General features: G+C 40.7%; 2 protein-coding genes across 2 annotated transcripts in view; one reads left to right on the top strand and one right to left on the bottom strand.

Annotated features, from left to right (window-relative positions):
• Positions 1 to 5,733, top strand: part of LOC126278073 (17-beta-hydroxysteroid dehydrogenase 13-like) — a 137,327-nt gene extending 131,594 nt beyond the window's left edge. The window contains exon 9 of the mRNA XM_049977925.1: positions 5,647 to 5,733. The gene's annotated coding sequence lies outside the window, so the exon portion shown is untranslated. The remainder of the gene's footprint in view (positions 1 to 5,646) is intronic.
• The window catches only part of LOC126284097 (DNA (cytosine-5)-methyltransferase 3B-like), a 338,027-nt gene that overhangs the window by 25,617 nt on the left and 297,182 nt on the right, over positions 1 to 15,228 (bottom strand). The gene's annotated exons all lie outside the window — the stretch shown is intronic.

Here is a 15,228-nt window from a genome sequence, read left to right as displayed (position 1 = left end):
GGACGATAAACAGTTTGGACAAGAAGAGAATAGAAGCTTTCGAAATGTGGTGCTACAGAAGAATGCTGAAGATTAGATCGGTAGATCACATAACTAATGAGGGGGTATTGAATAGGATTGGGGAGAAGAGAAGAAGGGATCGTTTGGTAGGACATATTCTGAGGCATCAAGGGATCACCAGTTTAGTATTGGAGGGTAAAAATCGTAGAGGGAGACCTAGAGATGAATACACTAAGCAGATTCAGAAGGATGTAAGTTACAGTAGGTACTGGGAGATGAAGAAGCTTGCATAGGATAGAGTAGCATGGAGAGCTGCATGAAGCCAGTCTCAGGACTGAAGACCACAAAAACAACATTTATAATTCTTAACTAATTAGTTGAATTGGCAGCCTTTAGATTTGTGTGATTCACCATTTAACCAAAATTTAGCAGAGTCTTTTAAGTGTTCATCTATATGACCTCACACTTTTCATTATTTAGGGGTCTTTTTGCCCATACATATACCTTGTCTAAATAATTCTGCAAATGATTTTGATTTTCTGATGACTTTATTAGATGGTTAATGACAGGATTGTCTTAACAATTTAAGATGGCCACTCATATTCTCTCCTAAATCATTTATGAAGATTAGGAACAACAGAGGGCTTTCCTTTTGGGAATGCCAGATATCTCTTCTGTTTTACTCAATGACTTTCTATCAGTTACTATAAACTGTGAGCTTCCTGACAGTAAGTAATGAACCCACACACACAACTGAGATACTACTCCATGGGCATGCAATCTGACCAGAAGCCACTTGTGAAGAAGAGTGTCAAAAGCCTTCTGGAAATATGGAATCAATTTGAGATCCTCTGTCAATAACACTTATTACTTAATGAGAAGAAAGAAAATAGTTGTGTTGCACAAGAATAATATTATCTGAATCCAAGCTGACTACATGTCAGCAGATCATTTTCTGCAAGGTAATTCATAATGTTTGAACACACTATATGATTCAAAATCCTACTGCAAATTGACATCAGTGATATGGGTCTGTAATTCAATGGATTATTCCTACTTGCTTTCTCGAGTTTTGGTGTGGCCCGATCAAACTTCCAGTCTTTAGGTATGGATCTTTCATCGAGTGAGAGGTTGTATATGATTGTTAAGTATGGAGCTGTTGCATGAGCAACCTCTAAAAAGTACCTAATTGGTATTCACTCTGGATCTGTTAGCTTCTCAGTACTTTTCCAGACTTGCTAAGCAATTTTGTGGCTCATTTCAAATGATATCTTTTTTTGCAACATGTCATTCTGCAAGGCTCGTAAAATATGGAAGTCATATGGGAAGAGTTCATAACTTTGGAAGGGAATGTAATGGCTTCCCAGAAAAATTTCTGCAGTGTAATCATTCCTGAGTATTTGGACTTGATGGTGCATTTCAATTTTTGCAAATTGTTCACATACCACTTTGCACTGATTGTGGCAGTATGTTCCAGAAACTCAACTAGCACCAGGCCCTCGCAGTCAAAGAAAAATTTCACCTTCACTTTCCCAGAGATGGGGTGCCTGTTGTTTTGACTACACTACAGAAGTTTTGGGGGGAAACAACCTCCATGTAGTCCCTATACCTCCCACATGATTTCCATATTTTTGGATCCATGATTTCCATATTTTTGGATCCCTGAAGAAAGTCATTAATGCCCCTTGATTTGCTTTGGATGAAGAGGTGCACACCTAGATGCAATCATCATTCCGTAGGCAACTGCAAACATTTTTCCATGACTACACTGACCATCTTGTCTTCTGGTGGGATGGCCATCTTGTCTCATGGTGAGATAAATGTATTAATAGTTATGGTGATTACTTTTGAAACAAACAGTTTACTTACTTTTATTCATCTGTCTCATTTTCATTTGACTTCCATTATATGTTACTGAAATAGCCTTCATACTTCATTATGAGATTTTCAGAAATGAAGAAAGAAGTAAATGCACCAACCCCCATGAAATTAGTGTTGTTATGATAAAACAGTAGTAAAATAATCATCTCTTGTTCTGTTAAACTTTATGATATGTTAAAATGCTTATGTACAGCTCTTCAGTTTGATTTTTTGAGACAGACTTGAACAATAGTAAATAATTATAGGCTAATCTCATTGTTGTAATCATGTTCAAAAGCAGTTACCATGAAAAAAAAAACTGGTAAAAATATAATAAAGAAATACATTTTCAGTGGAAAGCCATCTTGACTTCAAACAGGACTATCTAATGAACTGATTGTATTCAATTTGAAAGACAATATGCCCCATTATGTTGTAGCACATGTGGGTAATTCATGGTGTTTATCTTGCTTGTATGACGGAAATTAATGTTTATGACTAGAGGCGGTGTGCATCATTTCTAGGTCCATGGCATGCACAAACAGGTGCACTGGATTTGAAACAAATTGACAGCATGTAGGGAAGTCAACAATAAAATCTGCTACAGTTGTAAAAAGGATTTATTTCTAAGAAGGAAAGCACCACCTGGTTTCAGGACAATGTCCTATCTTCAGGTGGATTAGCAAAATTTTAAAAGAATAATAATACATATCCACATGGTTATGATAATCAAAGCTAAACAGGACCAACATAGACTCTCTGAAGAAAAAAACCTATATGCACATTAAAATGTAAGTCCACAAGGATGCACAGCTAAAGTTAAAACAACTTAAAATAAATTAAAATAGTCCAACCCTGACACGTGACACGCAAGATCCTGGGTCTGCTAGAAAGCCTCTCACAGAGGAGGACCTACATAAATAGATAAAGGTCCTCAGTTATAAGAGGGGAAATCAGTGTAAAATGGAATGAAATATTCTGACATCCCAAATCCCCATTACAAAACTTACAATGGTTGATGTTTTGGGACATGCCACTCATGGATCCACATGAAGACAGATGGGCAGTTTTTCAAACAATGAAACATCCAAAAATGGGTTATATAAACTGTGCACCTACAGGTATGTGAGGAAACACTGTCACCCTCTGCACTAAGTTTGTGACTGACCAGTGCTCCATAGATACCTATCAGATCAGTACTACACTCAAGCCTAAGTTAGAATTCTGACAGAAGCAGTCGTGCCCCATAATATTAGTTAGTGGACTTGCCACACCGTTTGATGGTCAAAATTTAATCCAATGTACCGGCCGACAACAGGTCTAAGAAACCACCAATTGTGAACCACTGCAGTGAAAGCTAACTTCTCTCACATACCAGTGAGCCACTAATTACAGATTACCGTGTCTGCACATGAATACATTGCAAACCAAACAGTTAGGGTAAAACCAAAGTAAATTGACATGATCCCTGCAATGTCACTCAAGAAATCATATAACATGCTTAGAGACTGAAACAGGTAACCCACTTTTAGCATATTAGCTGTGACACAGGATGAAATTTCAACAATGAAATTGATGCAAGAACCTAAAACTTTGAAACAATCAGAAATGTAAGTACACATACACACAGCTGTAAAAAGGATTTATTTCTAAGAAGGAAAGCACCACCTGGTTTCAGGTGACAGATGAAATTCTAGAAAGGCATGGTAGTATCTATTATGCTCTATGGATCTGAGACCTGGGTTCCCATACAAAAGGATATGGATAGGGACCAGGCTGTGGGAATAAAATTCCTCCATAATGTTAGAGTTCACCAGAGATCAGTTCCCAAATGAAGAGAATATAAATGAATTACAACTTGAGTCTGTGCGTAAGAAAAAGATCCAAACAGAAAAAGATGATTGGAACATGTAGAGATAATGCATGAAAATAGACATCCAAAACAAACCTAGATGAACAAGACAGAGGGCAAGACCATGGAAGAGATGGGGTATTGAGCACAAGAGATGAAATTGCCTTATCCATGAAAGGTGAAACAAACGAATGATATATAAATTTTCAAATGAAAATATGTCTTCGATTTAATAACAGTATTATGAAAAGTATAGTTGCTTCTCACCACATAGCAGAGATGCTGAGTCTCAGATAGGTGCAGCAAAAAGACTGTCAAACAAAGCTACAGCCAAACAGACTTTCATCAGAATAGACCATACACACAAACAAACACAGACACAACTCTCACATGTGACCGCAGTCCCTGGTTGTAAAGGCCAGACTGCGAGCAACAGCGCATGATGGGAGAAGCAACTGGGTGGTGGTGGTAAGGAGGAGGTTGGGGGGGAGGGGGGGGAGGAGGGATAGCAGGTTAGGGGTGGGGAATGGTAAAGTGCAGTTTTTGGAGAGTGTACAGGGATGAGGTGGGGGGAGAGGTTAGGGCAGCTAGTTGCAGTCAGGAGGTTAGATGGAGAGTGGGGGGAGGTGTGGGGGACAGTGGAAATTAAAAAAAGTAAAGGACTGTGGTTGCACTGGGTAAACAGAAGGCTGTGTAGTGCTTGAATGGGAAAAGGCAAGGGGGTAGGTAGGTAAGGACAATGACTAATGAAGGTTGAGACAATGAGGGTTACCGGAATGTAGGATATATTGTAGGGAGAGTTCCCAACTGTGCATTTCAGAAAGTTTGTGTTTGTGGGAAGAATCCAGATGGCACAGATTGTGAAGTAGTGCAGTGGGCAGTGCGCTCAGCAAGTGGTTGGTCCAGTTCTTTCTGGGTCACAGTTTTAGATGGCCATTCTTGCAGACAGATAGCTTGTTGGTTGTCATGTCCGCATGAAATGTAGAACAGTGGTTGCAGCTTAACTTGTAGATCACGTGACTGGTTTCACAGGTATCCCTGGCTTTGATAAGATAGGTTGTGCTTGTGACTGGAATGGAGCAGGTGGTGGTGGGAGGATGTATGGGACAGGTCTTGCATCTAGGTCTATTGTGGGGGTATGAGTCATAGGCAAGGGGTTGGGAGCAGGGGTTGCATAGGGAATGAACTAGGAGGCAGTGGAATACCACTGTGATAGGGGTGGGAAGGACAGTTGGTAGGAAATTCCTCATTCCAGGGCATGACGAGAGGTAGTCGAAAATCTGGTGCAGAATGTGATTGAGTTGTTCCAGTCCTGGGTGGTACTGCATCACAAGGGGAATTCTCCTCTGTGGTCAGACATTGGGCTTTGGGAGGTGGTGGGTGACTAGAGACAATGCACAGGAGATTTGTTTTTGTATGAGGTTTGGATGGTAATTGAAGTTTGTGAAGCCCTCAGTGAGACCCTTGGTGTATATTAACGACTTTTTACTCACATCACCTTCTTGGTGACCACTTCATTTTGGATCAGTGGAAGGAACATTCATAAATGTGTATTACTTGCATTACATTTTATGAGATTTTCTACATGCCTGTGGCCCTAAACATTACAGATCTGTGCAATAAAAAGTGTTTCTATTTCAAATGTGAACCCCCTTAGATGACGTATTCCATAATTTAGCCACATTTGCAGTATGCTTTATTAAAGCTATGGGAAATTTCAAAATGATGGAGTTATTTTATTGTACATATCAACATTCACTACTGAGTTATCAAACAATTTTTTTTTTTGTGAATGTTTGACTTTATTATATCATACACTACTTGTTACATATAAATCCAGAGTGATAAGATTCTCAATGATGTGGAACATATCATAAAAACAAAAATATGCAATAGACATTTACAAAAGAACTGATGCTGTATGTTCCTTCCAGAGTTCCTCCAGAAGATGGTCATCAAAGATGTGTAAAAAGTCGAAAATTTTGCACATTTTCAAGTATGTAAAATTACGTATACCTGGGCTGTTTAGCCAAGCATCACCAAAGGAAAACAAGTTTGCAAGACTGACTAGACATGGACTGCATTACTGCACTGAAGCACAAAAAGGAAAGTGTTACATAAAATGTTACGGGTTATGTTCAGTATTAAATTCATCTGATTCTGCTACATTATTCATCAATGAAGTAGAACATTTTGGCCATCAGCAATTCCTTTGGGCTCCTCTTAGACTATATTTTATCAGTAGCTAAATATTTTATGGCTACTGATAAGTTACTGAACATGTGTGTTCCTGAAACAATCATATTCTGGATATTGCAGATCTTCTTCACTTCCATGCTTACAGAGAAAAGTTGGAAAGAACTTTTGCGTCATGAAAGAGACAATTAATTAATTTTTATTTCACTTATAAATGTTACAGCAATTATTATTATTCTGTATGAAAAGTTTCTGTAACATGATAACATCTTCTAGAGGTTGTAACAATCCAAATGGGACATTCACTGAACTGAACTGAATCTTAAGATTCCTGACTTCTCTACTAATGTTGCCAATACCATTTTTGTTCATAAGTGTGATTCTCAATTTTTCTGGGGAGCTTAGTATATGTTGTTTCTAGTCCTTTCTCATTCTTGAGGCTAATGAGAACATTCTATAAGCTCAGAATGCAAGAATATCAGAACTTTGAAGAGTTATCCTTGTACATAAATGTTTCATTAAAATACAGAAACAAGTAAAATTGGAAGTTTAAATTCAATGAACATCGTATTTAATAATAACACATGAATTTCTGATTTTCATTATACATAAATCTCATCATGGTTTATATTTTTTTAGATCATTGTCAGTTCTCTTAATTTTATCTTTGGATGCTGTTAGCACCATGTAAGGCAGACTGTTGTGATTATGAGACAGGCACATTTCGAGGAGCTTAGTTATAAGTCAAACATGATGTAAAAAAATATTGATTGCTGCTGATGTGTAACTTGCGTGAACTTGTTGTTTATGATTAAGAATGTGTTTTGTCAATGTGGTAATGGAAGAAGACACCAGAATAAAAAAATTACAAGTCAACAGTTAGTTTTCAGTCATTGAAAGAAAAATCTGGATCTGAATTTTGGAATGTAGAAATTTTGCTGCCCTTAGACTACTTCCACCAGAGCAATACAAGTAATGTAACATTATTTACTACTACTACTACTACTATTACTACTACTACTAATACTACTACTACTACCACTACTACTCCCATAAAACCATCTTCATATTGCAAAAAATATGGTATTTAATTTCATTGTAATCCTTCAGACTTTTACTTATCAAACAAGGGAAAATCCAAGATGGAATAATGACAATATTATCAAATGGATAGATTACTACCTACCATATAGTGGAGATGCTGAGTTGCAGACAGGCAGAATGAAAAGATGCTGAACAAGCTAGCTTTCAACCAACAGGCCTTCTTCTGAGTTTGACAACACACACATTCATGCAAAAGCAATGCAACCACCCACCTCCCATCCACACACACACACATACACACACACACACACACACACACACACACACACACAAGCACTGTCTCTGACTCCTGAGGCCAGACTGCGAGCAACAGCACACGATGGGAGGAGAAGTCTGGGTGGTGGGGGTAAGAATGATGTTGCTGATGGAAGGGGAGGGGAAGGGAAGGAATAACGAGGTAGGTGTGGGGAATGGTGAAGTGCTGCTTGTGGGCACATACAGGGATGAGGTGGGCTGAAGGTAGAACAGTTACATGCATATGGAGATTGGGCACTGGGGGCAGGGTGTGGGTGGGAGTGGATAATGGATAAGGAGAGAAGTAAAAAGACTTTGGATGTGTTGGTGGAATAGAAGGCTGTGTAGTACTGGAGTGGGAACAGGGAAGGGAATATGTGGGTGAAGGACAGTGACTGCAGGGTGAGTTCCCATCTGTGAAATTCAGAAAAGCTGATCTAGGTAAGAAGGATCCAGATGGCAAAGGCTGTGAAGTAGTCATTGAAATCAACAATGTTGTGTTGGGCAGCGTGCTCAACAAGTTGATGGTCCAGCTGTTGGTTGACCCCAAGTTGTTGGTGGCCTCTCATGCAGAAAAACAACTTGTTGGTTGTCATGCCCACATAGAATGCAGCATAATTGGTGCAACTTAGTTTGTAGATTACAGGACTGGTTTCAAAGGTAGTCCTGCCTTTGATGGAATACAAGATGATGTGACTGGACTTGAGTAGGTGGTAGTGGTGGAAGGATGTATGGGACAGATTTTGCATCTAGGTCTATTACAGGGATGTGAGCCATGAGGCAAGGGATTGAGAGTAGGATTTGAGTAAGGATGAACTATGTTATTGTGTAGGTTTGGTGGGTGGGAATACCTGTGTGGGAGGGATGAGAAGGATAGTGGGTAGAACATTCCTCATTGCAGGGCATTACGAGTGGAAGTCAACTATACTTGTTATCTTCACTTTAGTTTCTTGCTTACTATAAATCTGTAGTCTGAGGTATCAACTATATTTTAATCATCATAACTGTCATCACCATTTTCATTTCTAAGGCTATTGCCATTTATTCCTTCCTGGCACTCATCCCATATTATGCCATCTTCTGAGTCATCCATAGCATTGGATATGCAGCGCTTTTTGAGTCCTTGCATTATGGATTCACTTGGCCTGCTCCAGGCAGTAAGGATCCACTCAGCCAGCATGGAATTGAGTGTTTCTTTAACTTGTCCCTTGGAATGAGGGTATGGTCTCCTTGATGAAGCTTCTCACTGTAAAGCTGAGCCTTAAAAGGTCTATATACAGCAACAACTATTATCTGAAGTTGTGAGGTCATACCACCAGGAATTATTACTATACTTTCTTCATAATAAGAGTAAATCTAATGCAAACAAACACAAATTGGTTAGCAGCATAGCACACATACACAGACATTGTTATGTTCTTGGAAATGAAATGGAACAGTAAAGTTGTTCTCCCATATTATTACTCAGTCAATGTGCGTGTAACACACATCCTAAAATGTATCCTTATTATCCCATTTTACATTGAGTAATGTTCATATCAGGTTTATTCTTATGATGGACACAGTACAGGTCTGTGTTGCTGAGTGATATCAGATCCTTAACTTCCTGGATGAGACATCAACTGATTGAATTGAGCACCAAAATTTTCTGTATGTTAAGCAGATGACATGGTATTCTTTTTCTTTTCCACACAGGCTTCAACCACTCTAGCATTAAGACTTTTGCCATCTGTTCATTTTCTTGGTGTCTAACAAAGTCCTATAGGCATTTTTTCTTTTGGTATGATTTTTCTGCAAAGTATCACATACAGGGAGCTTCATTCCAGCTGCTAGACCACCCAGCATTACTATTATTCTGTCCTTTTCATTGTCAGACCTTCTGTTATGGACACTTTGCTCCCACATTTTGACAGTAAAGTTTGACGGCACATCAAAATAAACAGGTGACAAGCCAGTGTTACCTATTGGACTAGCAAATAGTTTTGTTGTTTTCTTGGATTGATCACATGTAGATAATGTACACGCCACAGAAAGGTGCTGTGCTATCAATGTTTTGTGTTGTAATGTAAGCCATGTCCTATTCATCATTCTCATAATGCCAGTCAGTACTTACTTTGAATTTCATGACACATGCAGTTGGAAAATACCTCTTCATCTCCAATGTCTTCATTCAGATCATTTCTTAAGTAACTAGGAAGCCTTCCCCGCATTTCTCTTGCACACACTAAACAATCTTTTGCTCCAGTTCATGAAACCTTCATTGATTCAGTCCCCTGCGAGTTTGGCATGTAGCACTGGCATTCATTAATTTATTCATCGGATGCCACAAATGAAAGTGTAACATCAAATTTTCTTCCTGCTGCATAGCAGTGTGATCTCAGCTTCATGAATCACTCTTAACTTCGACCAGTTCTGAACTGGCCATTCATAGATCCACATTTCTCAACAGAGCCATGGTTATGATTTGCCTCCATTAGCAAGTGCTATAATTTACCATTCTTACAGTGCTGATACATTTTCCTCTAGCTTATCTACAGCTGAATCAGCAGAAATCATATCATTTCAGATTAACACAGCAATTAAACATTTGTTGCCAGTCTTGAAAAATCAAAGTGCTGACAGTATAGGCAAACAAAATAAAAATAATGTATTGTCCTCTCAGTTTCCTGTAGGTGGATTGGCAGAAATGGCACCACTCACTGCAATTCATCATTTTTTGCAAACATTGAAAACCAATAGTGCTGTAGAGTGATAGTGCAGGGTGCGTTGCGGGAACTTCCTTATTTAAAAAAATCATAAATCAGAAAGTATTAGAGACATCAGTTTAATTCTTTTTTCTTCACAAAGAGTAACACCTAAAGTTTCATTCTATTAAGGAGGCCTTTGTTCTGCCAAATGCATTTGGAGCATCAAAATTGGAAGTTTCAGTCCACTTTTTCCAACATGTCTGTCGATGTTGGCAATATGAACACAAATACTGTTCTGTAGCTCAGCCAGGGTTTGTGGACGATTTGTATACACTAAAGATTTGAGATGGCCCCATAAGAAAAAGTCACATAGTGCTAAATCTGGTGAGTGTACTGGTCACTGGAGATAGCCCTTCAAAGAGATGAGATGATAGGGGAAGTGTTAGCACAACACGGCTATCAATGTTCATGCTGTGTGAGCTGTGTTGTCATCTGGTTGGAACCAGACATCACCCACATCCATTTCTTCAAGTTCTGGAAGAAAACTCTGTTCAGTCATCTGAACGTAATGCTCAGAAGTGACCATCACTGCCTCATCATTCTCTTCGAAAAACAATGGGCCAATAACACCAACTTTAGATAGTGCACACCAAACAGTCACACATTCTGTATGCAGTGGCTGCTCATAAAGTTCTTGGAGGTTTGTGCCACTCCAGTACCACATATTTTGTTTGTTTACGCAGCCAGGCAAATGAAAATGGGCCTCGTTGTTGAAAAACACTAAGGCATCAGGACGCAGCTCATCAATTAAGGCTTCACATGCATTTTTTCATGAAGCAAATCACATGGATGAAGTGTGTGCACGACTAACAGTTTATATGGATGAAATTTCAACTCTTCATGAAGAATTCAGTATTTCATATAATAATTAGACAAATTTAAAATGCTGTCATAATCTATTCATTAAGTGATATAACCTTATTTATTAAAAGACATCTTCTGTACACCATGAGGTGCACTAGACACTATGTCTTTCAATAAATATCTGAAACCTGTGGAGCACCAAGCACTCAAGATTTGTATAATCTTACGTTAAAGTTGTAAAATAAGTACCACAACCAGAATCAAACAATGGAAACTCCAGGCAAGAATATCAACAATGTAGGAAAAGGCAAATTGATACTTACTGTAACGGAGACACCTTAACTTGCAGACAGGTGCAATTAAAGGGACACTCACATATAGCTTTTGGAAACAGCCTTCTTCAGTAAAACACACACACACACACACACACACACACACACACACACACAAACAAACAAGCAAACCTCATGCATACACGACTGCCAACTTCAGCATGTCGGGCTGGAATGCAACATCACGTGAGATGCAAGCAGCAGTTTGGATGGGGTGAGGAAGTGGTAGCAGAAGCAGAAGGGGTAGTAGTGTATGGGCAGGGAGAGAGATGGATGCTGTCTGGTGGAGTCTGCAGTCTGCAGAGACTAGATTGCCAATAAGGGCAGCGTCTGAAGGTTGTGGAGCAGGGAGGTGGAGGAAAAATGAGCAAAAAAGGAGAGGGATGCGGAAAGATGAGCAGATGCAGTGGCAGAGAGCTGCAAATAAACAGGGTGGGAGATGAGAATGGGAAGGAGATGACAGGACAAAGGGGATGGAAACTGTTGGGTGGGGGATGTGATGACAGTATGTTACCACAGGTTCAGACCAGGATAATTACAGGAGCAGAGAATGTGTTGTAAGGATAATGCCCCTCTGCACAGATCAGAAAAGCTGGTGGTGGAAGAAGAATTCAGATTGCTTGGGTAATGAAACAGCTATTGAAATTAAGTGTGTCATGTTCTCATACATGCTGCGTCACACAATGGTCTACCTTGCTCTTGGCCACAGTTTGGCCTTGGCCATTCATCCTGTGGGACAGCGGGTTGGTAGTCATACTAATATAAAAAGCTGTGCAATTATTGCAGCAGAGTATGTCAATGACATGGCTGCTTTCACAAGTGGGCTGGCCCTGGGGCGGTAGGATAGACCTGTGACGGTAGGATAGACCTGTGACAGAACTGGAGTAGGAAGTGCTGCGTGGGTGGATTGGGCAGGTTTTGCAATCTGGGGCTTCCACAGTGATATGATTCTTGTTACAAAGGGCTGGGATTGGGAGTGGCATAGGAATGAACTAGGATGTTGTGGAGGTTAATTGGTCATTGGAACACCACTTTAGGAGGCGTGGAAAGTGTCTTGGGTAGGATGACCCTCATTTCAGGGCACAATGATAGGTAATCAAAGCCCTAATGAAGGATGTGGTTCAGTTGTTCCAGTTCAGGGTGGTACTGGGTGATGAAGGGAGCACTACTTTGTGGCTGGTACTTGTTGATAGTAGGAGCATTGGGGATGTGAGGGGAAATGGCACCCGGAGATCTGTTTGTGGACTAGGTCTGTAAGGGCCTAGGAGAGACTCTCAGCATACTGAGCAAGGGAGTTTTTTTCACTGCAGGTATGCCGTCTCTGGGTAGCCAGGCAACGTGGGAGGGATTTTTTGGTGTGAAAGGAATGACAGCTGTTAAAATGCAGACACTGTTTGTGTTTGGTGGGTTTAATGTGGACAGAAGTGCAGATGGCACCATCAGAGTGAAAGAGGTTAACAGCTAGGAGAGTGGTACGCTAAGTTGAGAAGGACCACATGAAGTGGATGGGAGAAAAGGTGTTGAGTTGTGAAGGAATGATGACAGGGTGTCTTGGCCGTGAGTCCAGATCATGAAGAAGATATCATCAATGAACCTGAACAAGACTAGAGGTTTCATGTTTTGGGAGGCTAGGATGGTCTCCTCTAGATGGGCCATAAATTGGTTGGCATAGTAGGTTGCCATGCAAGTGCCCATGGCTGTGCTTTGTTTATGTACCTTCCCTTCAAATGAGAAGTAGTTGTGGGACACGATAAATTAAGTAGGGTGCATGAGGAATGAGATAGTAGGTTTGAGTCTGAAGGGTGTTAGGAAAGGTTGTGTTCAATAGTGGTAAGGCCATGGGCATGAGGGATGTTGGTGTATGGGAGGTGGAGTCAACAGTGATGAGTAGGGATCCAGGGATTAAAGGGGTGAGGCTCGTGGTGAGTCAGTGAAGGAAGTGGTTGGTGTCTTTGATGTGGGAGGCTAGATTTTGGGCAATAGCTTAGAGGTGTTCATTAGTGAGCGTCAAAATTCTTTCAGTGGGCGCACAACAACCAGTCACAATGGAGCATCCAGGATTGTTGGATTTGTGGAATTTTTTACCTTTTTAATAGATTTATGCACATTTTTACTTAGTTGCACAAGGTTTCATGTATTTTGCATATTTTGTATATTTGTGCATACGTTAACATATCTGTGCATATTTTTGCAAATCTGTGTGTGTTTCTGCATGTCTTCATGTATGTTTATGCATCTTTATGCATTTTTCACTCATCCAGCACCTCTCACAACAATCAACAGCTATTTTGCCCATTCATGTGTCATTCCTATTTCCTTTACAACATTCCTGCCAAAATGGACCCTTGCTCCATCTTCCTGTACCAGTTCAGAGAAGTATCCCTTTCCCCAGATAAAACCTAGTCCCACATCCTGTATCTCAAATGCTGCCTAAACTATGAAATCCACCCAAAGGGCCTAGCTGGATCCCACCCTTCTTTTCACAATGACCAACACCTTTTCAGATTCTACCAATCCCTGGCACTCAATATCCTGGTACTGTGAGAACACATCTCCATGGCATAGGCATTCCAGAACCACCCCTGCTCCCTTCTCAAGATTCTACTGCTCTGCAGTACCTACCCTGTACATCACATCCCTGCAATTGAGTCCCTTGCTCTCCACCTGAAGGAGCATTCCATACATCACCTCCATAAGTTATCCAACCTACTGACATCCTACTGCTACCCCAGGACACCACTATCCAACCTTTTTCGTACCGACAGTGCCCCTCCTCGTCCACTTCTCATCCCCTGCTAGCTGACTTTTTCAACCTGCCGCATCCCCCAAGACTCCCTACCAACTCTACACCAAATTCAGAGCCAAAACATTCCCACAACACTGTTGTTAATCTTTCCACCAAAACTGTCAGCTCCAAAGAAGTTTCATTCCTGTCCAGAGGCCTCACCTTTAAGCCCTACACGCAAATTTAACCATGATGGACTTGTCAAAAACTTCTTTGTTGCCAATCCTTCTAACCAAAACCACCCTAATTCCAACACTGAACCCTGCTTCTTCTAGTTCATACCACCAACCAACTGTGATTCTACCCCCTCCCACCTAACCATCCACTGGTCACCTTCAAGCAATTCCTTACCTCCAACTTAGCCCCACAATCCTTCCTTAGAACATCAACCTTTCAGTAGAAGAAAGAACAGCTGCACACAATCTTGAAACAAATCCCGACCTAATCATCCTACCTGCAGATAATGTTTCCACCACTGTTGCTATGAAATCATGGTGCCTACCTAGCAGGAGGATTCCACCAATTATCTGACGACTCCACCTATAAGCTGTCAGAGTGATCCCATACAGGAAATCCAACAAAAATTCCAGTCCCAGCTTAAGGCCTCAGACCCTTACCAAAACATTTCCCCTGAACCCATTTCGCTCCTCACCCTTGTCAAACCCCGCACACACACCCCACACCCAAAATCCACAAATTCAACAATCCTGGATGGCCTATTGTGGCCCCACTGAAAGAATTTCAGTGCTCACTGACCATCACCTCCAACCAATTGCCTGTAATCTAGCCTCCCACATCAAAGACAGCAACCTTTTCCTTCACTGACTCACCACCATCCCCACCACTTTACCTCCTGGATCACTACTCATCACTAATGATGCCACCTCCCTATACACCAACATCCCTCATGCCCATGGTCTTACTGCTGTTGAACACTACCTTTCCCAATGTCATCCAGTCACCAAACTTACTACCTTATTCCTCATATACCTTACCAACTTTATCCTATCCCACAACGACTTCTCATCTGTAGGGAAGATATATAAACAAATCCACAGCACAACCATGGGCAGCCATATAGCACCATCATATGCCAACCTTTTTATGGGCCATCTAGAGGAGACCTTCCTAGCCTCCCAATAACAACAAAGTCCTAGTCGGGTTCAGGTTCATTGGTGTTATCTTCATGATCTGGACTCAGGGCCAAGACACCCTATCTTCATTCCTTCACAAGCTCAACATCTTTTCTCCCATCTGCTTCATGTGATCCTCTTCAACTCAGCATGCCACCTTCCTAGAAGTTGACTTCTTCCT

Source organism: Schistocerca gregaria, chromosome 1 (assembly GCF_023897955.1).
Source record: "Schistocerca gregaria isolate iqSchGreg1 chromosome 1, iqSchGreg1.2, whole genome shotgun sequence".
Taxonomy (NCBI): Eukaryota; Metazoa; Arthropoda; class Insecta; order Orthoptera; family Acrididae; genus Schistocerca; species Schistocerca gregaria.
The sequence above is the reverse complement of the archived record's forward strand: the minus strand, read 5'-3'. Positions and strand labels throughout refer to the sequence as shown.